This window comes from Rhinolophus sinicus, chromosome 17 (assembly GCF_057876585.1).
Source record: "Rhinolophus sinicus isolate RSI-liver-muscle chromosome 17, RSI-T2T, whole genome shotgun sequence".
Classification (NCBI taxonomy): domain Eukaryota; kingdom Metazoa; phylum Chordata; class Mammalia; order Chiroptera; family Rhinolophidae; genus Rhinolophus; species Rhinolophus sinicus.
Window position 1 is genome coordinate 40,601,730 of NC_142517.1, and position 25,964 is coordinate 40,627,693.

At 34.2% G+C, this 25,964-nt stretch overlaps 1 protein-coding gene across 2 annotated transcripts in view; it reads left to right on the forward strand.

Annotated features, from left to right (window-relative positions):
• Positions 1-25,964, forward strand: part of NAALADL2 (N-acetylated alpha-linked acidic dipeptidase like 2) — a 1,226,521-nt gene that overhangs the window by 57,655 nt on the left and 1,142,902 nt on the right. The window contains exon 2 of one of the 2 annotated variants that reach the window (XM_074328105.2): positions 19,561-19,623. The exons of the other annotated variant lie outside the window; for it this stretch is intronic. The gene's annotated coding sequence lies outside the window, so the exon portion shown is untranslated. The remainder of the gene's footprint in view (positions 1-19,560; positions 19,624-25,964) is intronic. 2 annotated transcript variants of the gene reach the window in all.

Genomic DNA, 25,964 nt, shown 5'->3' on the forward strand with positions numbered 1-25,964 from the left:
GGAGGAAGTGCTAAATGCAAGAAAAATGGTATATCAGAAAAGGCATATCAGATGGAGAATGTAATTTACTATGGCATAGAAAATAGTATGGTCACAGTAAATACAAAGGATAGCCTTTTCTGTCAGGCTCATACTTATTCTTTTACAACCTGTAACTGTTAAAAATGTAGGTTTGAAACCAAATAGTGCTTTAAATTCTGCTGAACCAAATATTGGTTATGTGTCCTTGAACAAGCTTCGTTTTTCTCATCTTTAAAAATGGGGACAATACTAACCTTTCTTCAGGAGATAATGAAATGATGTATCTAAAGTATTTTGCATAGAACCAGAGTGCTAAGTTAATTGCATTATGTTATAAATCTTAGTATGTGTTTGCATGGTAAACTTAGCACATTTTACATTGCTTATTTGTCAGTCTGGTAGGCTATGATTCTTTGAAGGGGCAGCTTTTATATCAAGCACTACATTGACAAAAATTATAAGCAGACAATCAATTTTAATGAAAAAAAAAAAAAAAATCATCCAAAGTAGAAAAGCCCTCTGGAGAAGTAGCTGGTTGAAATCAGAGAAATGATAATCAGAAGCAACCTTGAAGATGAGGAATAGGGAGAAGTGACATCATCGAGATGGTGACATAGGTCATTCCTGACTTTGCTGCCTGTGAGAGGAAGAATAGCAACAACTATTCCTGGACAAAACACCACTGAGAGAATCCTCGAGCATGGGAGTGAGGCTGAAGCACCTGTTGCACTGCAGAGACGAAGACAAACTGCATTAAAAGAGGAAGAGGAAAGGCTACATGCTGACAACATTGCCTCTTCTCCAGGCTGGTGTAGCCCTAGCCTATGGTTTCTCTAGTGGGAAAAGAGAGCCCATGGGTGACATCCAACCCCGCCTCTTCAACATTGTGGTTTGCTTCCCAGGAGCCCCTACTCTAGTTTAATTCCACAGGGACCACAGGGCAATCTGGGGCTCAACCACTGGGAATCTTACTGTGATAGAGAAGTAGGGAGAGGCCTGCAATAACCAGCGCTTGCCCCTCACTGACCCAGTTGTAGTCCCCAAATAGTAATCCCAACCAGCAGCTTTCCTCACCTGTGGAACCATGTCAGTGGTGCAGTCTTACTGGGGGACTCAGTGTGGTGCAGGTCTGCCTAGTTTGGGTCCCCGAATGAGGAGTTTTGCTGGATCGAGAGCCTGATCTGCCCACGCCCAGGAAGAAGAACATAGTTATAGCCTCACACAATGCTGATCATGGATCCCAGCTTGTTCTGACCAGACAACTTGTTCGGGAAAATTTGGGAATTGCCTGAAGTATATTCTCTGAGTCCTGCCCAGGGAGGAGCCTGAGGTAGCCCCACTTGCAAAGTAGTGTAACCCCCCAGCCTCATCTTACAAGAAGGACTGACAAGAACACCTGGAAGCTGAAAACCCAGGAACTCTTGAGCTGAGAGTGGACAGGCAGAGCTGATCACCCCCAGAGCAAAGGCAGTGGACCTGTTCATCCAGGGGATTTGGGACATGGGTCACTTTGAGTCAAGAGCACAAAGAACATTGGTGGCATGCAGTTGCTTCTCTAACTGCCCAGGTAGGGGAAATAATTTGTAGATTCACTTATTGCTGACTATAGCCTTCAGCTCTCCTGATAAGAGAACCTTACCAGAGCACATGGGAAGCTGCATAGCCCATCCAGTAGCCGCGTTTACACCTGAACAGAGAGTTTCCCATGTCTTCTGAGTAAAACTGGTGGCCTCACATGACCAAGATATTCAGCGCACAGTCTTGCCTCATTAGGTTCCTCAAACAATGAGTCATGAAGAGCTTGGTTCTCATCCTGCTGCTACACCAGGGCAGAGAACCTAATTCATAGCATCACCTACTGCTGAGTATAGTGCCCAGTCCTGACTGTCTAGAAAGCCTGCAGAGAATCCAAACAACCATGAAGCCCATACCATAGACTTATTTGGGCAGGGAATTAAGCCAGTGGTCCTATCCTGCTGTTCTCAGCCAATAACACCCCCCACCCCAAACCTCAGTATTTGAACAGTTGCCTCATCCTAAAACAGACCCTAATAGCAGACCCCACCTGCCCAAGGATGTTATCAGCAGATTCATCCAGAAACCCAAACTCAGCTGACTGGTGAAGAATTTTCTCTGTCACAAAATTTGAAAGAGGAGACCACTAATTCAAATGCATAGATATCAACATAAAGAATCAAAGGTAATGAAAAATCAGGTAAATATGACACCACCAAAGGAAACTAATGGAGCTCTAATAACTGATCCTAAAGAAATGAAGATTTTTGAACTGTCATGTAAATAATTCAGAATAATCCACTTAAAGCAGTTTTGTGAACTACAAGAACACATAGACAACTAAACAAAATTATGAAAACAACACATGAACAAAATAAAAAAATAAAAAGTGTGATGAAGAAATAGAAAACATAAACAAAAATAAGAAACAGAAATCCTGTAGCTAAAAATACTATAACTAAACTGAAGAATTCAGGAGAGAACTTCAAAACCTGACTGAAACGTGCAGAAGAAAGAATCAGCAACATGGAAGATAGGGCATTTGAAATTATCCAGTGAGAGGAACAATAACAACAGCAAAAGAAAAAGAGTGAAGAAAGCCTATGGAACCTATGGGACATGATGAAAACAATATTTACATTATGGGGATTCTAGAAGGAGAAGAGAAAGACAAAAGGGGCATAAAATATAAAGTAATAATGGCTGAAGACTTCCCAAACCTGGGAAGAGGGTATACATCCAGATCTAGGAAGCCCAATGGACCCAAAATAGGTGGAACCTGAATAGGGCTACACTGAACCACATCACAATTAAGTTGTCAAAAGTCAAAGACAAAGGAAAAACCCAAAAACTAAACAAACAAAAAATCTTAAGACAACAAAAGAAAAGAGAGGAGTTATATGCAAGGGAACCCCATAAGACTATGAAAGATTTCTCAACAGAAACTTTTTGTGCCGAAAGAGATCGGGATGACATATTCAAAGTACTGAAAAACAACAACAACAAACACACACACACACACACACACACACACACAAACAAACAAACAAACAAAAAACATTGTCAACCACGAATAATATACCTAGTGAAACTGTCCTTCAGAAATAATAGAGGGATAAAAATTTTCCCAAACAAAAAAGCTAAGGGAATTTGTTACTACTAGACCTGCCTCACAAGAAATGCTAAAAGGAGTTTTTTGAATGGAAATATCTAGAAGGGTGCTATATAAAACCATAAAAACACAAGAAGGCATTGTAAAAGTCATCCATAATTTTAAATATGTAGTGAAAGTTGGATTTTATAATACGGCAGTGGTGGTGCTTAATTTACAACTTTATTCAAAATTAAAAAAGAAAAAAAACAGTAAAAATAACCATAACTATCACAATCTGTTATTACACAGTATACAAATAGAAATTGTAACATCAATAACATACAATGTGAGAGAGAGAAGTAAAAATTTTAGGAATTCTATTGAATTTGAATTGTTATTAGTCTAAAATAAGGTGTTATAATTTTGAGATATGTAAACCTCATGTTAACCACAAGAGAAAAACCTGCAGTAATTACACAGAAGAATATCATAAAGAAGTCACAGCACACTGATACCACAAGACATCAATGCATCGAGACAGACAGTAGAATAAGAAGCAAGGAAAAATGGATCTATAAAACAACCAGAAAACAGTTTACAAAATGACAATAGTAAGTTCCTACTTATTAATAACTACTTAAGCATAAACAAATTAAATTCTCCAATCAAAAGACAAGAATGGCTGAATGAAAAAAGAAAAAAAAAAACTATATATATTCAATTATATGATACCTACAAGAGACTCACTTTAGCCTTAAAGACACACATAGACTGAAGGTATGGAAAAAGGTATTTTGAGCAAATGGTAACAAACAAACAAAAAAAATCAGGAGTAGCTATTCTTGTATCTGACACAATGGGCTTTTAACTAAAGATGATAAAAAGAGAGAAGAAGGTCATTGTCTAGTGGGATAAAGGGGATCACTACACCAAGGAGATATAACAGTTATAAGTATATGCTCAACATTGAAACACCTAAATACATAAAACAAGAAGTAATGGAGCTAAAAGGGTAGTAGTTGGGGGCTTTAATTCACCACTCTCAACAATGGATAAATCATCCGGACAGAGAATCAATATGGGGATAGTGAATTTTAACAAAACTTTAGAACAAATTAACATAAAATACATGTACAGAATATTCTATTTGAAAATAGTAGAATGCACATTCTTCTGAAGTACACTTTGAATTTTTAGTATAGACCGTATGTTGGGCCTTGCCAAGGCTTTAACAAATTAGGTCCTAGCAAATTAAAGACATTAAAAGAATATCAAGTATCTTCTTTGACCACAATGTTATGAAACTAGAAATCAATAACAATAAAACTGGAAAATTCATGACTACGTGTTAATTAACACCCTACTGAGGAAGAAGAACCCTTCTTTATCAAAGAAGAAGATATAGGGAAAATTAAAAAAAAAAAAAAAAAAACTATTTTGAGACACATTAAAATGGAAGCATGCCGAAACTTAAGGGAAGCAGCAAAAGCAGCTGTAAGAGTAAAGTTCATAGAAATAAAGGATACATTAAGAAGCAAGAAATATCTCCAACAACCTAACTCTATACCTTAAGGAACTAGGAAAAGAACAAACTGAGCCCAAAGTTAGCAGAAGGAAGGAAGTGGTAAAGATTAGAGCAGAAATGAATGAAGTAGAGAACAGCAAAACAATAGAAAAGATCAACCCAAAGTAAGCTCTTTGAAAAGATAAACAAAATTGGGAAAGCTGTAGCTAAACTAAGACAAAATTGAGAGTGGACCAGATCAACAAAATTATATATGAAAAAGGAGACACTAAACTGATACCACAGAAATAAAAATAATTATAAGGTGCTAGTATGAACAACTATACCCCAAGAAACTGGACAACCTAGAAGAAATGGGAAAGAAAACAAGAAAAAAAGAAATTAGAAACATTCAAACTACCAAGACTGAATCAGGAAGAAATAGAAAGTCTGAGCAGACCAATTACTAGTAATTAGATTGAATCAGTAATTAAAAATCTCCCAATGAAGTAAAGCCTGGCACCAGATGCCTTCACTGGTAAATTTTACCAAACATTTAAAGAAGAATTAACACACCAGCCTTTCTCAAACTCCTCCAAAAAATCCAAGAGGAGGCATACTCCTAAAATCATTGTATAAGGCCAGATCACTCTGATGTCAAAGCCAGGAAAGGACAGTACCAGAAAAAAAGTCTACAGACCAAAATCCATGATGAATATAGATGAAATATCCTCAATTAAATACTAGCAAACTGAATTCAGCAGCATATTAATAGTATCATTCACCATGATCAAATGGGATTTATACCTGGCATACAAACATGCTTCAACATACATATGCAAATCAAAATGAGATACATCACATGGATAGAATGAAAGAGAAAAGCATTATATGATCATCTCAATAGACACAGAAAAGGCTTTTGACAAAATTCAACAGTTGTTCATGATAAAAACTCGTATCAAATTAGATATACAAGGAATGTACCTCAGCATAATAAAGGCTGCATGTGATAAGCCTGCAGCTATGATCACATCAATGGTGAAAGGTTGGAAGTTTTTCCTATAAAATCAGGAGCAAGATGAACAGAGGGGTAGTAGATTGGGGGAGGGGGACTATCACTTTGTAAGGGAAATAAATGATAAATGTCTATTACATTGTTTTGTACACTTGAAACTAATGAAAAAAAATAAAAAATGTCTGTTCTTATTCTTATTATACATTTTTTCTTATTTCTTTTTTTTTTTTCCATTAGTTTCAGGTGTACAAAACAATGTAATAGACATTTATCATTTATTTCCCTTACAAAGTGATAGTCCTCCTCCCCCACTCTCACCACTCCTGTTCAACATAGTTTTGGAAGTCCTAGCCAGATATATCAGGTAAGAAAAATAAATAAAAGACTTCCAAATTGTAAAGGAATACATAAAACTAACAATTTGCAGATTACATGATATTATGTACAAAAGAATCCTAAAGACCCCATCAAAAAAACTGATCTAATCAACAAATTCAATAACATTTCAGGATACAAAATTAACACACAACAATCAGTAACATTCTAGACAGTAACAACAACTCTCCAAAAGAAATAAAGAAAATGATGTCATTTACAATGGCATCAAAATCAAAATACTTAGGGATAAGCTTAACCAAAAAGGTGTAAGAGCTCTACTCTGAACACTAAAAGACACTGATGAAAGAACTTGAAGAAGACACTAATAGAATAGTATCTTGTGTTCATGGATTGGAAGAATTAATGTAGCTAAAATCTTCATACTTCTTTAAGCTGTCTAGATTCACTGCAATCCCAATCAAAATTATAATGACGTATAATACCAAAGTAGAAAAAGCACTCGTAAAATTTATATGGAACCACAAAGGACACCAAAACAATCCTGAGAAAGAAGAACCAAGTGGGAGGTGTCATACTTCCTGATTTCAAGCTATATAATAAAGCTATAATAAAACACTATGGTATTGGCATAAAAACAGACATATAGATCAATGCAACAAAATAAAAAGCTCATAAACAAAACCAAGCGTATACAGTCAACTAATACTTGGCAAGAGAACCAAGAATACTCAGTGGAGAAAATAAAGTCTCTTTAATAAATGGTGCTGGGGAAATTGGGTAGTCACATGTAAAAGAATGAAACTAAATCTTTATTTCCACAACTGTTAACAATGAACTTAAATGAATTAAAATTGTAAACATAAAACCTGAAACCATGACATTTCTAGAAGAAGAAAACAGGATGAAATTGCTTTGACATGGGCTTGGCAATTATTTTTTGGATAGGAGACCTAAAGAACAAGCAACAAAATGAAAAACAAAACAAAACCAAAACAAAACAAAACAAAACAAAACAAAACAAAACAAAGGAAAAACAAGTGGGGCTACATCGACTAAAAATCTTCATAGCAAAAGAAACAAAGTGAAAAAAAAAAACCTACAGTATGAGAAAAAATTGTAAATTATATATTGGATAGGGGTTAAATAACCAAAAAATATAAAAAGTTCATACAACTTAATGGCAAAAAAAAAAAAAAAAAAAAAAAAAAAATCTAATTTAAAAATGGGTAAAGAACCTGAACAGACATTTTTTCTTATTTATTTATTTTTTTCATTAGTTTCAGGTGTACAAAACAATGTAACAGACATTTATCATTTATTTCCCTTACAAAGTGATAGTCCCCCTCCCCCAATCTACTACCCCTCTGACATTGCCTTTTTTTCGAAGAAGATATACAAAAGGCCAGCAGATAACATGAAAAAAATGCTCAAAGTCACTAGTCATTAGGGAAATGCAAATCAAAACCACAATGAGATACTATCACCTTAGACCTATTAAATGTCTATTATCAAAAAAGACAAGACTTAACAAGTATTGATGAGGTTGTGGAGAGACAAGAACCCTTATGCACTGTTGATGGAATGTAAACTGGTGCAGCCACTATGGAAAGCAGTATGGAAGATCCTAAAAAAAATTAAAAATAGAATTATTACATGATCCAACAATTCCATTTCTGAAAATACTATCTGGAAGGATATCTGCACCCCCATATTTATAGAAACATTATTTACAATAATCAAGACATGAAAAAACTCCAAAGTATCCATCTGGATGAATGGATGAAGAAGTTTTGGTATCTACATACTGTGGAATATTATTCAGCCATAAAATATGAGGAAATATTGCCATTTGTGATGATGTGGATGGACTTTGAGGGTATTATACTAAGGGAAATAAGTCAGACGGAGAAAAGATAAATACTGTATGATCTCACTTATGTGTGGAGTATAAAAAAACAAACAGAACAACCAAAAAAACCTTCTTCATAGAAAAAGAGATCAGAGTTGTGATTACCAGATGTGGGGTGAGAAAGGGGCAATTGGATAAAGGTGTTTAAAAGGTACAAACTGAGTAATATGATAAATAAGTACTAGGGATGGAATGCACAACATGATGACTATAGTTGACAGTGCTGTATGATGTATATGAAAGTTATTAAGAGAGTAAATAAATCCTAAGAGTTTTTATCACAAGGGAAAAAAAAATTGCTTTCGCTTTTTATTCTATATGGGATGATGGATGCTAACTAAACTTACTGCATTAATCATTTCACAATATATGTAAGTAGAACCATTATGCTGTACACCTTAAACTTATTCAGCAATATATGTCAATTATATCTCAGTAAAACAGAGATATAAAGCTGAAGAGTAGAGTGGATAGACTTGTGTTTATTGATGGGATTATGCTTGGGGAACATAATTGACAGAAGTGGGTTAAAGTTGTCTGAGATTAGTTTGAAAACTGGCTCAATATGATGCCTAGAAAGGAGAAAGAACCCTCTTTAAGTTCTAATGTTAAGGTCTAAGATAATGATGGATATTAAGCATGGGCAAAAGAGAAAAGAGATGAGAAGAAAGAAGTTGTAGAGTAGGAGGAGAGAGCAAAACAAATAGTTTAAAATGTGAATAGAGATAAAAATGGCAGGTTGACTCAAGTACCTTGTATACTACTAGGATGCTATAGAATGTTTATTACTGATATTAACCCTGATCTACAATATTGGTAAAAAAACAAAAAAACAAACATTTTAGTGATTCATGTATTCTATACTGTGTCCCTTTGTTTTAATGGAGCTGTAAATGTTGCATTCCAGGAACACGTGCCTCTAAATATTGACAATATTATATTAGTTTCATGTGTACAATATAGTGATTCAACATTTTTATACCTTACATTGTGATCACCCTACTAGTTCTAGTAATCATCTTTCACTGTGCAAACTTATCACAATCTTATTGACTATATTCCCCTTCACCTTTTCACCTGTTGCCCTATTCCTCTCCCTTCTGGCAACCACACCTTTGGTCTCTACTTCTGTGAGTCTGTTTTTCATTTGTTTTGTTTGTTTTGTTTTTTAGATACCACATACAAGTTAAACCATATGGTATTTGTCTTTCTCTAACTTATTTCACTTAGCATAATACGGTCTAGGTTCATCCATGTTGTTGCAAATGGTAAGATTTCATTCTTTTTTAATCCTGCATAATATTCCGTTTGTGTTTGTGTGTACCACATCTTCTTTTTCCATTCATCTATCAATGGACACTGAGGTTGCTTCCATATCTTGGCTATTGTATATAAAGCTGCAGTGAATATAGGGGTACATGTAGCTTTTCAAATTAGTGTTTTCTTTATATAAATACCCAGAAGTGGAAATATAAGGCCTGAAACCATCTAACTCCTAGAAGAAGACATAGGAATGAACCATATGACATACATTTAGTACTATTTTAGTAATATTCCTAGTAATACTCACCTCATTGAGTATATATCTTAGTAGAATACGTTTGAATTTATTTAACAAGCTTTCTATGAAATGACTCATTGGACAAAGATGATAAAACATGATCTGTATACCATTGTCTAATGGTTTATTTTTATATTACCTTTGCATAAAACCATGCATATGTATAGGTTGGAACAAACTCTGTAATATATGATTCTGTATTTGCAAAACTTGATTGTTTTACTAAAAAAATGTGTGGGGACATTATTAAAGGCACATTTTTATGCTTAATTGGGACAAAATTCAAACTTATGTCGTTTTTATAACTGCTACTATATACCCAAAGAATACTAATTTTTGAAATTTGAAAAAAAAAAAGGTCACAAAATTTGAATAAAGAAAAAAAAACAAGAAATAAACAAATTTGAAAGCCTAATATATGAAAATATCATTGCAGCTTTTAAATGATTCCTTAGGTTCTTCAAGATATGTTTTAAAACGTAGGTATTAACTAGGAATTGTAAAAAGCTCCCTTGCTATACTTACTTTTAAAATTATTTTTTAAATGAATGTGGTTTTAATATAGTAAAATATGTATTCTTTCAATATAGATTTTGATGTGATGTTTTCAATGTGAAGATTATTTTAAATTGTATTTTCTGTATTATTAAAGAAAATGAACAAAGTTTCAGACTCTGATTAAGAATTGGATTTATAGTTTTTTTGGTGGGGGTTAGTAACTGTTTACGTATCATCTACTGATTCTCAAATCTTACATAAGGGACTGTTTGTGCTAGTGAAACATTTTTTTTTTACCAAAAGAAAGCAGTATGTATCTACATCTTTAATTGCAGTACGTTCAAAACAATTATCCAAGCTGTTTCTTTTTTTAATCTTGAAATTATATTTGCTTGTTAGGTTTAATTGAAAATGATATTACTCCGTATATATTAGTATATTTTTTTATGGTAAGGTAATATAAAATGACAAGTGTTTCTGCTTTTACCTTGGATATGATTATTATTATTATTTTGTCTTAATCAGTTTTTAAAAAGTGGTATCTGAAGAAAATCTAGATAGGCACATGGCTGATTTTATATCTTGCTAGTTTTGAAAAGTTTTAAAATCATGTTGAACTTTAAAACTCTTTTCTCTTTTTTTTGAAGAGGAAACATTAGTTTTGGTTATCAGACCAAATGGCACCAAGTAATACATAGCACCAAGATAAATAAATGATATATAAATGTCCTTAATCAATGGTGCAGTGGATTATTACTCTGCTAACTTGCTCAAGTTCTTGTACATGTTTCTTTCAGAACTCTCCAGTATGTTATGTTTCTGTCGTTCACTTATTTCATCCTAAAACTAGAATGTCATTTAGAAAATGATTTGAACTAGAGAACTTTGAGGTAAAATAGATAAATCAAATGTAAAGGTGATCTCTGGTAACTATCACAGGGTCACTATGCTGGTGAGAAATTAGGTTGTTATGGAGTCTCTCTAGAAAACTGGAATGTTATCTACCCTGTTTAAGTGCAGTAGTCACTAACCAGCTTCATTCAATTAGTTTTTACTGTGTGGGTATGATGGCCCAGAGTTCGCAGATATTCCAGTTATGTAGAGAAGCTAAAAAATCTGTGTGTGTGTGTGTGTGTGTGTGTGTGTGTGTGTGTCTGTGTGTGTGTGTGTGTGTGTGTGTGTGTGTGTGTGTGTGTGTGATTTCCTAGTTTTTAGAGTTTGGCCAATAATTTTTTAAAAAACATTGTATAGATCAACAATTTTTGGCATATCAGTTACTGATGCAGAAATTGCTTTAGGATCTCTCATTTAAAGTATTATTTAAAAAAAAACAACACAAGATTTTCCATCTACGAAAGGTTTAGGTATAGTTTTTTTTGTTTTTGTTATTTTTTTAAAAAAAGCAGGTTTGATCTACAACTTTTTAAAACCCATCCAAATATAAACCAGGCCCAAGGTTTATAGGGTAGATGGCATAAGGCTGGTTAGAAACCATCTCTCTCTCTCTTCCTTCAAATCTCCAGTGCCATTTCCTTTCTTGTGTTTCCAACTGATGTGTTGTACTTTTCTCATTCCTCAAAACCCTTTATTAACAAGTCCAGTTAAATCTGCCTCCTTAGTAGCTTTCATATCTATTCACATTGACGTTCATTTCCTACTAGTTAGCATCTATCTCCACATACATCTCAACATCTTTATTTCAGTCCACCATCATCTTTCATCTGATTCGTGGCACTGCTTCCTAACTGGTCTCTTTGCTTGTAGTCTTTCCAAATCTATCCTTCACACTTGAGACAGAAGAATGACCTAACTATAAAGTAAATCACAGCTCTACTCAGATCTTTCAAGGATACTCCATTAACCTAAGAATAAAATCTAATCATCTTAACATGATCTGCAAGGCTCTTCATTACCAGGCCGTTTGTGACACGTCTAAGTTCATCTCTTGCCATTTTGCTTCACATTCCATGTCATATCCAAATTGAATTCCTTTACCAGTTATGTTTTCTCTTGTTTATGACACTTTATAAATGTGGTCCTTCTGCCCAGGCCTCTTTTGCTTACGCATTCTGCAGCAAGTACTGTGTAAAGGAGAGGACAAATAAATTTTTGAAAAAGTTCACATCTGAGGGCATTGAGCGCATGGTGTCCCAGTTGCCCTTCAAAGACCAGAGCTTGGTCAACTTTTTAAGACAGCAGAAGTGCCGCTTTTATATTAGAAGTCTCCTTGTTTTCTGGATTTCCTTCAAGACAAAGACTCAGTTATTTGAATTATCCAGAATAGGAAAAGCTCTGATATCAGAAAGGTAGACTTTAATTTCTCTAACTCAACAAGGTATCTCCCTCCCTCTCTCTTTGTGTCTATCTCTGTCCTTGTCCCTCTGTCTCTCTCTCTCTCTCTCACACACACACACACACACACACACACACACACACACACACAGCACCTATAAGACATCACATCAAACAAAAAACATTAATGAGTTTTATTAGAAGTATTTATCATGTCCCAAACCAACATTTGGAGAGTGCGCTCAATGTATAGATTTTGTATTCCTCAACATGGGGATAACATTTTCAAAGGAAATAATTTTCTCATAGGTTCTGTGAAGCACAAGATCATTCAAAAGCTTCATCATTAAGAGCAAGGTTAGTCCTCAGTTGTTGAAATGAGTGAATAAACGAAAGCACTTTTTTTTTGGCGGGGGAAGGGGGGTATATGCTTCCTGTCTTGCTTTCATTGCCCTTTTCTTAGCCTCCTGTTTTCAACATCCCTTTCAAAAAATGCCATATACAGTTATATTCTATATGTCCCACAGAGTACAGTGGAGTATTTACTGTGTTTCCCTGAAAATAAGACCTAGCCGAACAATGAGGTCTAATGCATCTTTTGGAGCAAAAATTAATCTAAGACTAGTCTTATTTTACTATAATATAATGTTATACTTATATAATAGAAGACCAGATCTTATATTGATTTTTGCTTCAAAAGATGCATTAGAGCTGATTATCTGACTAGGTCTTATTTTCGGGGAAACACCATATCTTATGTGTCTTCTACTTTGTTCTGGGATTAATGCAGCCAATGGTTGAATGGACTATTTTGGTAGTCACACCACCAACTAACCATGAACTTGGAGACAATTAACCTTGTTAGGTGATAAGACTGATATTTAACAAACTCTCATTTGCTTATTAAAATGCTTAAGCAATAACAGTACCATTGGAATCAATGTAGAGTCTCCCATGAAGACAATACATCATTTGTATACATAAATTCTGGTTATATGTAATGAATTCAAATTTTTGCAGTCATAACTCATATTTTGTCATTCCAGTGTATTTTTGACTTAATTCACACCAAAAATAACCTATAAAAACAGAGATAAATAATGGTCACCTAATGAAGTATTCTGAAATTTCATATACAAATGCATTCTATTTAAGCTTTCCTGTAACAAAGATGTGTAATAGGTTGCTTTAAGTTTGAAAACAGAACCTAAAACAGAATGACAACAAAGGAGTGACACAAAGACTAACTGCTTATTACCAGCTGGATGAATTGAGAACAGATGACAGATACCTTCTGCCTCATGGGATTTTGCTGTCTGCTGGAACTAATCACATTAACTTTTACCCACCTGAGGCTTTATATTGCCTATTTATCTCATCTATGGGGAAATGCCTTTTTTCTTATTTATGAGTTTGCTAATCTTACATTGCTTGGTCATTGCCAACTTATGCTTAAATATAACAGCATAATTATGTGTCTTATTTTGGTCACCAGAAACATTATTCTGTACAATTGTCTTGCTTTTCCTCTTTTTAAAATTCAGCTTGTGAACAAAATAGCATAAGTATAACAGGTACTTCATTCTCTTTTTTGTATTGAGGCATAATTGATATAACATTATTCTGTTTGCTTCAGGTGTACAATGTAATGATTCAACATATGTATATACTGCAAAATGATGACCACAGTAAGTCCAGGTGACGTCCATCACCTTACATACGTAGTTACAGATTTTTTTTTCTTGTGATGAGAAATTTTAAGATCTACTTTCAAAAGTACAATAAAGTATTATTTACTGTAGTCACCATGCTGTATACATTATAGTCCCATGACTTATTCATTAACAAATGGAAATTTGTACCTTTTAACCCTTTTCGCCCATTTCATTCACCTCTTCCTTAGGCAACCAGTAATCTGTTCTCATTATTTATGATCTCAGTTTTGTTTTTGTTTTTATATTCCACCATATAAGTAAGATCCTACAGTATTTATCTTTCTCTGTCTGACTTATTTCACTTAGTATAATGCCATCAGGGTCCATCCACGTTGATGCAAATGGCAAGATCTCATTTTTTTTTTATGGCTAAATAATAATATTCCATTGTATATATTGTACCTTTAAAGCCATCAATGGACATTTAGGTTATTTCCTTTGGTTATTGTAAAACATGCTTCAATGAAATGAACATAAGGGTGCATGTATCTTTTCAAATTAGTGTTTTTGTTTTCTTCGGATAAATAACCAGAAGTGGGATTGCTGGGTCATAAGGGAGTTCTGTTTCTAATTTTTGTAGAACCTCCGTACTGTTTTGCATAGTGGCTGCACCGATTTACATCCTCATCAACCAACGGGGCACAAGGCTTCCCCTTTCACTACATCCTCACCAACACTTGTTATCTCTTGTCTTTTTGATAATAGCCATTGTAACAAATGATAACTCATTATGGTATTGATTTGCATTTCCCTAATGATTAGTGATGTTGGGCATTCCTTCATGTACCCAATGGACTTTGGTATATTTTCTTTGGAAAATGCCTATTCAGACATTCAGAAAAATGTCTACTTAGACAATTCTCTTAAAATAAAATTACAAAAAAAAAATCTATTTCTATGAGTGGGTTGTTTTCTTTGTTTCTTCCTTTTTGGCTCAGACCTATGTGTTTCTGTATTTTTTTTTTTTTCTTGTCTTTTGAATTAACAAAAACTCCTTGTAGTCTGATCTGCTTCTTTATGATTGTACCCATTGTTACATAATTAATATTGTCATATGTTAAAAATTTGGGGTGTGATTTAGCTACATTAATATATGATTGTTACTACCTCCTCATTTAATGATGAATATATCCGATGCATTCAGTGATAGAATTCTTTTCTGTCTGTGTATTGAAGCATACTAGGACAGCAATAAGATATTTCTAAGGCACAGTGGGGAAAATGGGTGAAAGAAATTGCTTTAAACTGTTAAGCAGAATGGAGTGAGAGGAGGTGTTCAGCCTTTCATCCCCAACCCTGTAAGGCTTGCCAAGGGCTGAAGGGATTGTCAAAGCATACTGTAGCCACAGGCAAGGTAGGGAACTCTGTGAATGTAATTGTCTTAAAAGTTGTATGCATATAATGTCATTTGATGAAAGTGAAAAAAAAAAAAAATCAGTCTCCTAGAGAGTTTATTTTGATGACAAATCACAATTCATTTATTTTTCAAATGAGGTTTTCAGCACATGATAATCAGTAAATTTTGAGAAGCCCATAGTTATATACATAAGGCATTCAAATAATCTGACAAATTTTTAACTTTTTATCCTGAAATTTGGCATCACTTAACTTTTTAGCATAGCAACTATTTGCCACTTCTGTAATTAACAATAAACAAACAAAATCCTGAAGAATAATAATAGCTACCATTTGGGGCACCGACTATTTATCTGGCCCACATGAGCTCATTTAATCCTCAGAACATCACTGAAAACCAACCCTGTTGGTTATCCTTATCTTATATAAGAGTAGTATGAGTTTCACAAATTTTAAGTAAGTAATCAAAACAGTTATTTACTAAGTAGTGGAACTAGGATTTAAACAGCTTGATTTGATTCCATCTCCTGAAATAAATGTGTTTGCCATCTCTATATGGCTTACTGACTTGTAGCATTTGTTGAATAAATGACTTTTGGATCCTCAGTTATAAGCCTCCGGAGCTTCCGTCTCTCTCCATGTACCCCTTTTGGCTTGTACTTCATGGCATTTAACCTCCAGCTCTTGCTTCATCATCCTCTTTGCCAGTGTCTTTCCAGACTGAGTGTAGGGCATACTGGCTGTGCCAGTAGACCAGGAAGTTGTCGTGATGCTCAGGGTTACTTGTGATAATTTTGTTCTGTTCTACTGTCTGATGTAGTGAAATATTTGGATTTCTAGGAAGAAATAAAAAATTAAGGCACATCTGAATGATAGAAATAGGTCTTTTATTTTTAAAATGTAATTAAGTTTATCATTACCAAAGTCATAATGATATCATTTTGTCAAAGCTATCTCAATTGCCAAGGAAATTCAATAACAGCAAACTTAGAAAGAACTTTGCCTAGTTAGCAGGTTTGAAAGAATTTGTCCCAATGGAGAGAGCAATTTGCATGGATAGTATAAAACAATAGCCAATAAAAAACATCCATTACATTTTCTTGAAATTATGTTCAAAAATAAGAGTTTCTGATGTTCTGGGATTTCAGGGTGTATCTACAGAAATTCCACCTGACCTTAGTCCTTTCCTTGCTTTCTATTTCCTATTGAAAATGGGATCCATTACTTCTCAAAATGATATACTGGCTTGGGGATTGTTAAATTATGTTACCCAAGATCACATCTATTTATTTGTATAAATAAAGTTCTATCAGAACACACATAAACACACTCATTTGTTTACATATTGTCTATGGCTGCTTCACATTGCAACAGCAAAGCTGAATAGTTGCAACAGAGACCACATAAACAGAAAAGCCAAAAACATGTACTATCCAGACATTTACAGAAAAAAACTTTGCCAACGCTGAAGTAAACAGAGCTAAATACACACATGTGCACTTATTTAAACTTAATGTTTCATGCTTTTTCTACAGGGAAGATTATCTCTCCCCGTAATATTTCACTATGAACATGAATAGTATTGATTAAAAATGGCTACTGTTTTCATATGTATTAGTCTTTCTTTTTCTTTTCTTTTAGACAATAAACTCCCGTAGCATACTTAGCATTACAGGAATATCCTTATAAAAATATAAAATATTTCAAATGTAGAAAATAGGAAATGTGAGTATTAAAATATTGAATGGAACAACTGATTCATCTCTTATATGATCACATTATTTTGTGAAACTATTAATTTGTGGAAACAATTTTTTGAGATAAGAAAAGCACATTAATTTATATAGTTCATATGACTTCATATGACTTGGAAAAAAGGCATAAAATTGTGGGTATGAAAAAGCATTAAAACAAGCTATCATGAACATAATCTAGTTAGTTTCTATTAGCATCATTAAAAATAACCCTATTTATTGATTTTTAAATTTATTTTGTCTTGTTTTTATATACATGGTGTGTTTCTTCTCAGCATTTTTCACCAATTTTCATTACATTTTCTTTCACTTTTGCTCATTTAGTTCTTTTTAGTCATTATTTTCATGACTTTCTGCATATATTTTTGGATTCTTTAAATCCTCCGTTAGTTTGGAGTCCAGAATTGAGGTCAACACTCAAATGGAGCTCTCATCAGCCCAAGAGTGATAGTGGGGTTACCGTCTAACCCATGTAATCTTATACGAGGTATTGTGCATCATAATTATCATCAGCAAATAAAATCCATATAAAGGCCACCTCCCTAGTCTCCTTTCTCTTTTTAAAAGTAAATATGAATGACCACTGGGAGTAGAATTTATTAGGAGCAGAATCCAGTGAGAGTTCATTTTCTGTAAGGAATTCAGAACTTCCTGTAGTTCATTTGCATATAAGTATAGTTTACCTGCTCTGGGGAGATGATGCTGATTATTTAAAGATCAGAGATGAAAGAAGAAACCCCAAGGCAAGGTGATTTATTTGCTTTCTGGTAAACTTGATTCTGTTTTTGTAACCTTTGAAACATGGATTTTATGAGTGATACTCTTAAAATTATACTCTAGAGTGTATTGTTAATCATTATTGCTCTGCTGGGGTCAGAATTACCCGTCTGCATTGTAATGCAACTTTCCTTAATATTTACATTTGAAATACCAGTGGATCCTAAGACATCTCACATGCATCTATGAATGAAATGGGATTCACAAGAAATAATGGCTTGCATCCAGAAATAAACTTAAAATACTAAATTCCTCTTAAAATTTGCAGAACTTTTTAAACCAATGTTTATACTTCAGAAATAAAATACGTGACCCTAATGGTTATATTTCAGTGCTCCAAAATGTAGACAAAATCATTATCCAAGGATAGTTATAGCATAAATAGAAGTAGAGTAAGCAATTGATACTTCATTTATAATTTACTTCAATGCACCAGCCATTTATTCAACCTATTCAGACTGTTGGGGGTGCAGAGATGATGCCAAGTCTGTGTCTTTGGATGAAGAGGATTGAAGAGAGACACGAACATCTACAACTTTTTAGAGTGTGTAGATCCATTACCATGACTTAAGAAGCTCCATCTTTTGCAGGATGGAAATGATGCCAGAAATGGAACTTGGAGCTCTAGATGAATGCCCAGACTTTTATTTGATTGCTACCCCAAATACATGCAGCACACATTACTAACTGTACATTATGGATAAGGAAATTGGAACCTAGAGGATTTCTTGGCGTTACCGAAGTCTCTTAATTAGTTCATTATACCAGGATCTAGAATTTGAACCCATAATACTATGATTGCATTGACATATATAATGCCAAAATGTGTGTTCTTTTTATTTTGCCATGCACAATGATTTTATTTTATGCAGTTTACCAGTTTAGCAAACAACTATGACTGATAGGTGATAGCTATTGGTCTGGGCCTGCATTGAATTGTATTTTCCCTGCACATTATATATATATTTCAGAAGTGGGTTTACTGCAGCCAGCACTTAACATATGATCAAAGAACAATTGACTGAATTAATGAAGAGGAATCTTTGGACTGCTTAATTTGGAATTGGTCAAATTACAAAGACTAGTGAAACTTTACCTTGCAGAAACTTTCCTTTTCCTTGGGAACTCAATATATAAAAAATTAAAGCCATTTAAGATTAGCTTAAATTGTATTTCCTGATATTGTCGTACAAATGCTGAGCTACTGGAGAGTGTGTCTTGAGTTGTTCAGTCACACTATGAGATATTGCTGTTTTTTAATAAAAACAGTACTCTTTTAGTAAAAAAAGGTAATTGGTCTGTATGGCTGACATTTATTTAGATATCTGCTTTAGAATGTTTTCTTCTAATTGAAAGTTAAGAGGAAAATAAACTGGGCGATAGCTATTAAGGACTGGCTGGTTTAGTTTTTCATAGAGATAACATTTTTAAATTACTCAGTTATGAGATTGAAAATGAAGGGCAAGCTTCTTGTTCGGGGAAAGTGTTAGAGTAGCCCTAATGCAAAATCTCATTAAAGCAACTGTCAGGATTCCTCTATTTTACCATCACCTCCCCTATTCTGTAAGAGGCAACTGTCGTTTTGAGTGAGTGTAGTGCCAAAGAGGCATTTACAAATAAATGAAAAATGTCACAATTGATTTCACTCCTTCCAAAATACTGTGTGTCAGCTTTGTCACAAACTGTCTTCTTTACTCTCTGTTTTAGATCTCCCAGCTGGACGCTGGAAATAGCTTTTGATGGTTTAGGGACTCTTTTATTTGACCCCAGGTAAGCCCTCTATTGGTGACCTTTTATAAATATTTGTAAAACCATTTAGCGGTTTGAGAATATAAAAACCCTTTTCCTTCTATCTTTGTGTAACTGATATTTTTTCAAAAAGCATTCTGATGTTGGTATTGTTTACTTACATTTTTGGACGTTGGAGAAAATTTTTTCATATGTTATAAAACATTATAAAATTATACAATTATATTTCACATTCTTTACCCCTATACAATGGTTTATTATCATCATGTTTAATCTAACAATAAAGCTAATGACAGTGTTACTTGTAAAAAGATACCTGTATATGCTTTTCCTATATTTTGAAAGAACTCAATAGGTATCTAAATTTTATTACTCTTTTAAAAATGATTTTATCTTGATACGTACGTCTGTCATTAATTTATATAAAACATCAGTGATACACATTCATTATTGCCATCCCTAAATCAGTCCACCAGCACTACTGCTGTCATGCCAACATTATTGAGATCTTATTCTGAGCCATATACTGTGCTAAGCAATTATTTGAATTAGCTTATAAAAACGTATCACAGTGGTACTTGAATCCTAAGTTAATATGGATTTGAAAAAAACAACTAATTAGAAATTGCTAACACTATTTTTATTTTTTATTATGGATATTAAATTAAAGGAAAGTAAATCTTCATATAATTATATTTTAAGAGATTTTAATCAGTATAATTAGTTATAGGTCATGCTATCATTTGAGATTATGTAGCTTTCTACTTGAAAGATCATGGAATGGACCAATGAGCAATATTCTGTTTCTCTTGGAAAATAGAAGTTGAAGTAATTCTCTCATTCATTCATTCATCAAATATTTATTGAGTACTGATTAAGTACCAGCTACTTTACATTGATAGCTTCATGGTGAAGAATATGTATCTGTTTCTCAAGCGCTTACAGTATAGTGGGAGTCAGTCAAAAAAATAAGCAAGGACAACCTATGTGATTAGTGAAAACAATAGCCATAAGCATGGGTGATCACCTGAGCCAGGCTATGCTTGGATGATCAGGGAGTGATGTGGTAATAGGAAGTGGAAGAATATTTGGTTACAAAGTATTTTGTGATTTCTAAAATACAGTGCTTACGATAGGGAGTGATGTCTAAAGAATTAAGGAAGGGGCAGATCAAGAATGTTCTCATATTTAGGAATTCAGATATAATTGTGAACAGTGGCAGTTAAACTGGAAAGACGTCACCTGATGTTGGACATTGTCTTCCAATCTGGCTGGTCAAATTCTCACAGTGCCAGCTTACTATATATAATAACCAGGAAGGTGGGCCATTCTTCCTCCTTCTCACCTATATAAATAGAATATATTCCCTAGAATGTAAGGTCTTTGTGAGTAAGGGACTGGGCTAATTCACCTTGTTTTCTGAGGCTCTGTATCAATATTTTGCACAGAGCAGTCTATCAGTATTGATAGTGTGGGATGACAGAGTTGAATATAAACATCTGGAAAGTGGATAGGTAGACACAAGATAGGCTTATGGCCATATATGTTTCTTTCCCTGGTCAGTTGTCAAAAATGGTGAAATTCTTTTTCACATTTCCTTTTGACTTTTAGATTCATAATAAGAGGCTTCATTAAAAATAAAATCACTATGAAATACAATTTTTAAAATAATGTGTCAATTGAAAAATAAATAATTATATGTCAATAAATTCTCTTTAAACAACTTAAAAATGGTTTGGAGGAAGCTAAGAATAAGTGAAGAACATAACTTTTTAACAACAAGAAGAAATAGCCAAAATACTGAATTTTATTTATTTATTGTAACTCTAGAAAATATATAGTCAAAACGCAGTATAAAAAAGCTTTGTTTTGTAATGAGATGAAATGATACCAATAATTAAATTAATCACATATTGTAACATGATGTATCAAGAAGATAAATTTCACTTGTTTTGTTAGAAAAATAATGAGGAGCCTTTAAAAATATGTGATTCACAAATCACAACATTACTTTACTTTAATAGTATATATCATTCTATAGTGTGGACACTTTGGGTTCAGTTATAAAAGTAGACTTTGTATTTCTTACCATTGTGAAGTTCTCCATTCCAGAGATTTTCTTTTGACTGGCCTTTCTGAGGTTATTCCTTTAAAATGTGTTTCTTATGGTCATTTTGCAGCCATAGTGTACTCAAAATCAGTGGAGCACTTCTGTGAAACTTTTTTGGTTTGGCCACATGAAGTTCTGGAAGATGGTTAAGAGTCTTCCAAGACTGCACAGAGTAGGATAGCAGCTCTCATGTCTTTTAATGGCCTGAGGATAAAGAGACACAAACTGGTAGTTTCAAATAAACCCAATAATTTTGATAGGATATTTGAAATATTTTTTTCCAAAATGAAAAAAAAAAAATATATATATATATATATATATATATATATAGATAGATAGATAGATAGATAGATAGATATAGATATGTAGATATATACATAAAAATATATATCTACATATATATATGTATATATAAATGTAAAATCTAACTACGTAGAATATTTAAGTGTAAAGCAAATATGAACAAAGATGCCAAGTTACATACAGAATCTACCTACCTTAGAGTAACTGACCAATCATTGCCCTGTTGTCTACAGGGTAATGTTAACATTTTGAAAAGAGAAAAGCATTCAGTTTTCAAAGAAATGCTGGTGTTTTGTAATAATAGACACTTATCTGGCTTTCTATCCATCAAAATTTAGGTTAAGAACAAAATCAAAACAAAGCCTAATGAAAGAGTAGAAAAGAGGCAGAAACAAGAACTGGGAGTGTTCTGAGGGGATCAGGATATGCCACCCCCACCTCTCTGGCATAGGAATTCTTTGAGCTAAAGGGATTTGTTTTATCTGCTTAAAAGGGGAGCCTCCCAAAAGAACCCGGAAGTCATTAAATCCCCTCTGGGTAGCAACTCCAATCTCACCACACCCAAACAGACATTATCACAGGACTCTGGATCCCCCACCTATTGTCCTAAGGGCCCTTTCATCTTTCCATAAAGTTACTTGCTTTTCCATAATTGCCATTTCTCCCTGTTCTTTCTCCCCATAGTATGTGAGGTATATAGACCCCAGGTTCTAATCACCCTTTGAGCTACTCATCTCTGTGTGCACCCATGTGTATTAGCCCAATGCCATGTTAATGAATTTCTGTGTTTTCTCTTGTTGATCTATGTTTTTGTCAGTCTAATTTACCAGATCCCAGTCAATGAATTTAAGATGGGTAGAGGGCAAAAATATATATATTTTTCCTCCCCTCAATTGAGTGCTTAGTGTTCCCTAACAGTCACACTGAGTATAAGAAGGATTTCACTTTAAGATCTTTTAGTAAGAACTTTCTTACTCCTACATCCAAGTTCAACAGTTGATCTAAATTAACTCTTGGTATCTGATCTCAGTTTGGCAGCCCTGCCTCTAGTCTAAAGTTGGTCCAGGTGAAACATACCGCTGCTGGAAAAGAGGTTCTTGGTGTACACCACAGGGCAGAAGTCAAGGACACACAGAATAAGCCAAGCATGTGGTAGGGAGTAAAAAAGGAGAGTCAGTACACTCTCAAGAAAGTGAGAGCAGGCGGCCCAGAGAAGAGCAGCAGCCCCAAAGAACAAAGAGACTTGGGAATCTATTTCACTGTAAATGAAGGCGTGAAATATTCAAGACTTAGGGGTGGCTTAGGGGTGGTGTTACAGGCGTTGCTAGGCGGGTTCTCCCTGACCACTCCTTCCCATTGCGAGGAGGGATTTTTGTCCTTATTTGGCTCCCTTGGAACTGTCATGGTGGCACAGGGGTTGGAGATTTTACCTAACCACAATGCTAATAATATTATAATCCATTATAATTAGCTAAATTCGTTTCTAGGGGCAAGATGGTGTCCTGGATCTTCTCTTGGCCACTGAAATCTAGTTCTGGCTGGTCTGATAGCAGCACTTTTTCTTAAGGATGATCTCATATCCTCACTTCTTTCTCTCCCTTTACCTCCTCCTTCACTTCCTCCCCTTCTCTTCTGCAGCCCTATTCTTTTTGCCTAAGGTGACAATACTAACAAATGAAGAGATCAAAGTTTAATCCCAGAGGCATTCTGAATGTCCTCAGAATCCCGCCAAAATGTGTTTTTAGTAAAAAACATCACCCTTTGTCTTTAACTGCAAGTAAGAATTTCTAATAAGTAAAATAAAAATTTGATTTCTTTCCTTAATGTAAAAAAGAGCCTAAAGAAATCAGCCCTCAATTCAAATTCATAACACCTTATCATATAACGACAAGTAGAAATTTCTAATAAATAAGACAGACATGATTATTTCCTTAGGGAAGTGAGTCAAAAGTCCACAAAATAGCACTTCTTTAGTAAGAGAGAAAAAAGGAGGGGTGGGGTAGGGAGAAGATATAGCCAAGTCTGCAGTAGAATGGATAAACAACTGTAAGCTGGACCAGTGATGGAGGGATAGCTTCTAGCTGGGCCAGGTGGTGGTGACAGCATGAGGAGCAGATTACCTTGTTTTGGTGTCATTTCCTACACTCATTCAATCTGTTGGTTTCCTTCTTTTGCTCCCACCATCTGACTCTGACAGCACCTGTTCTAAACCATTACCTTGGCAGGCAGGCTTAATGTACATTTCAACAAATTCTGCCAAATTTTCTCCTTAAGTTACCAAAGACAACTGTTAAAAAACTTGCAGAGCAAATGGGATAAAATCAAACAGTTTCCTCTGAAAGCTAAGGTAGGCAAGTAAACTACCAGCAGGAAGACCTACGTAGTATTAATTTTACACACAATATTAGAAGCTGGCTTGTTGGCAGGGACAACTTTAATTGTTTTTAATTGTCTTGACAAAGGGGTGTAAATCTCCATTCCATTACTGTTTGTTGAATGTCTGTTGATGTTAAAATGCCCAATTTGGCTTTTCTTTTTCTTTAATATAGCTGTGCAATTTCCTGGAACTGAGACAAAAGCAGTTCTTTTACGTTAAGACAAAGACTTTTCCCAGCAATACAGTGTGATTCATGACAACTTGTTGCCTGGAGACTAGGGAATTTACATGTGGGTTTTCCTCATGATACTTATTTTGAATTTTTCTATAGAAAATTTGATAAAATTGTCTTCTCTTAGTAGTTGCTGCCCATCTATGTATCTTCTGCCATATGGAGATGAAAGGGGAGAGTTAAAATAAAACATCTCTCAAAACTGGAATAATGCAGTTTTTCTTTGCGATATATTTGTCCTATAGAAGAAAGGTTTTGCATACAGTAGAAACAACACTTTTCTCATATTTCTTTCTCTTACCATATTACTCGTCTTTATCTCCAAACTCTTACTAGATATTTATTCCTAAAATATTAAAATTCGGGTAATATGAATTTCAAAGAAAACTTTTCAGAAACTTCTTCCTCTCAATACCTATTATGCCACATTGCACATTTCATTTAATTTTAAACCCATCTAATTTTAATTGGGATTGAAGTAAGATAAAAATTACAAAGAGAACTTAGTAAAGAATCCTGGTAAGAGATTATTTTTGATCATCATATAGCTGAATGATCTTTTGTAAAATTTTTACATACTGATTTATTCTAAGTTAGGAAATTGGGATATGTGACAACACACCTTGATATGTGCTAAAACACAGATTCATGTCAGAAAGATAAAAGGCAGTTAACTAACATGAAGGTTAATTGTCAAAGGATTTGACAGCTGTAAAAGTACAATGTTTATTTAGTTAATTTAAAGTAGGTTAAAGTGAAACATTCCGCATGTCCTGAGTTTGTGGCACATACATGAAAAGGCACTGGATGTTATTAAATATTTTTTAAAACAATCAAGAAGCAGTGGGATCCATTTATGATTTTGGTTATTGTGGAATAAGGTGTTCAGTATGTTTCCTGCTACAGAATGGTTTACAATTATAGGACAACAAAATAGGCAGTGAAACAATAATACAGAATTAGGGAGTAGGAACATGTTTAAGTAGATGCTAATTATGAGGTGTAGACAGCATTAGTGAGAATTATTAGAGAAAGGTTAAATCTGTGCGCTGTGGAATTTCAGAGAAGACATTTTAGATGATATGGCTTGAGCTGGACTTGGACAGATGAGGAGAGTTTGGGTAGATGAGAGACGTAAATAGAAATCTTCCTTTTTTTTTTTTTTTCTGGGGTGACCAAACGGCATGAACCATAAAAGCAGTAGTTTAGCAGGCAATGCCAGGGAGAATGGCAATGCAAGAAGTAGACAATAGTGACAAGAACAGAGGATTTGTCCTGGGAAGTTATTGGCTATGAAGAGAAGTATAGTCAAGGCCTTCAAGGCCTTCAAAGAGTACTGT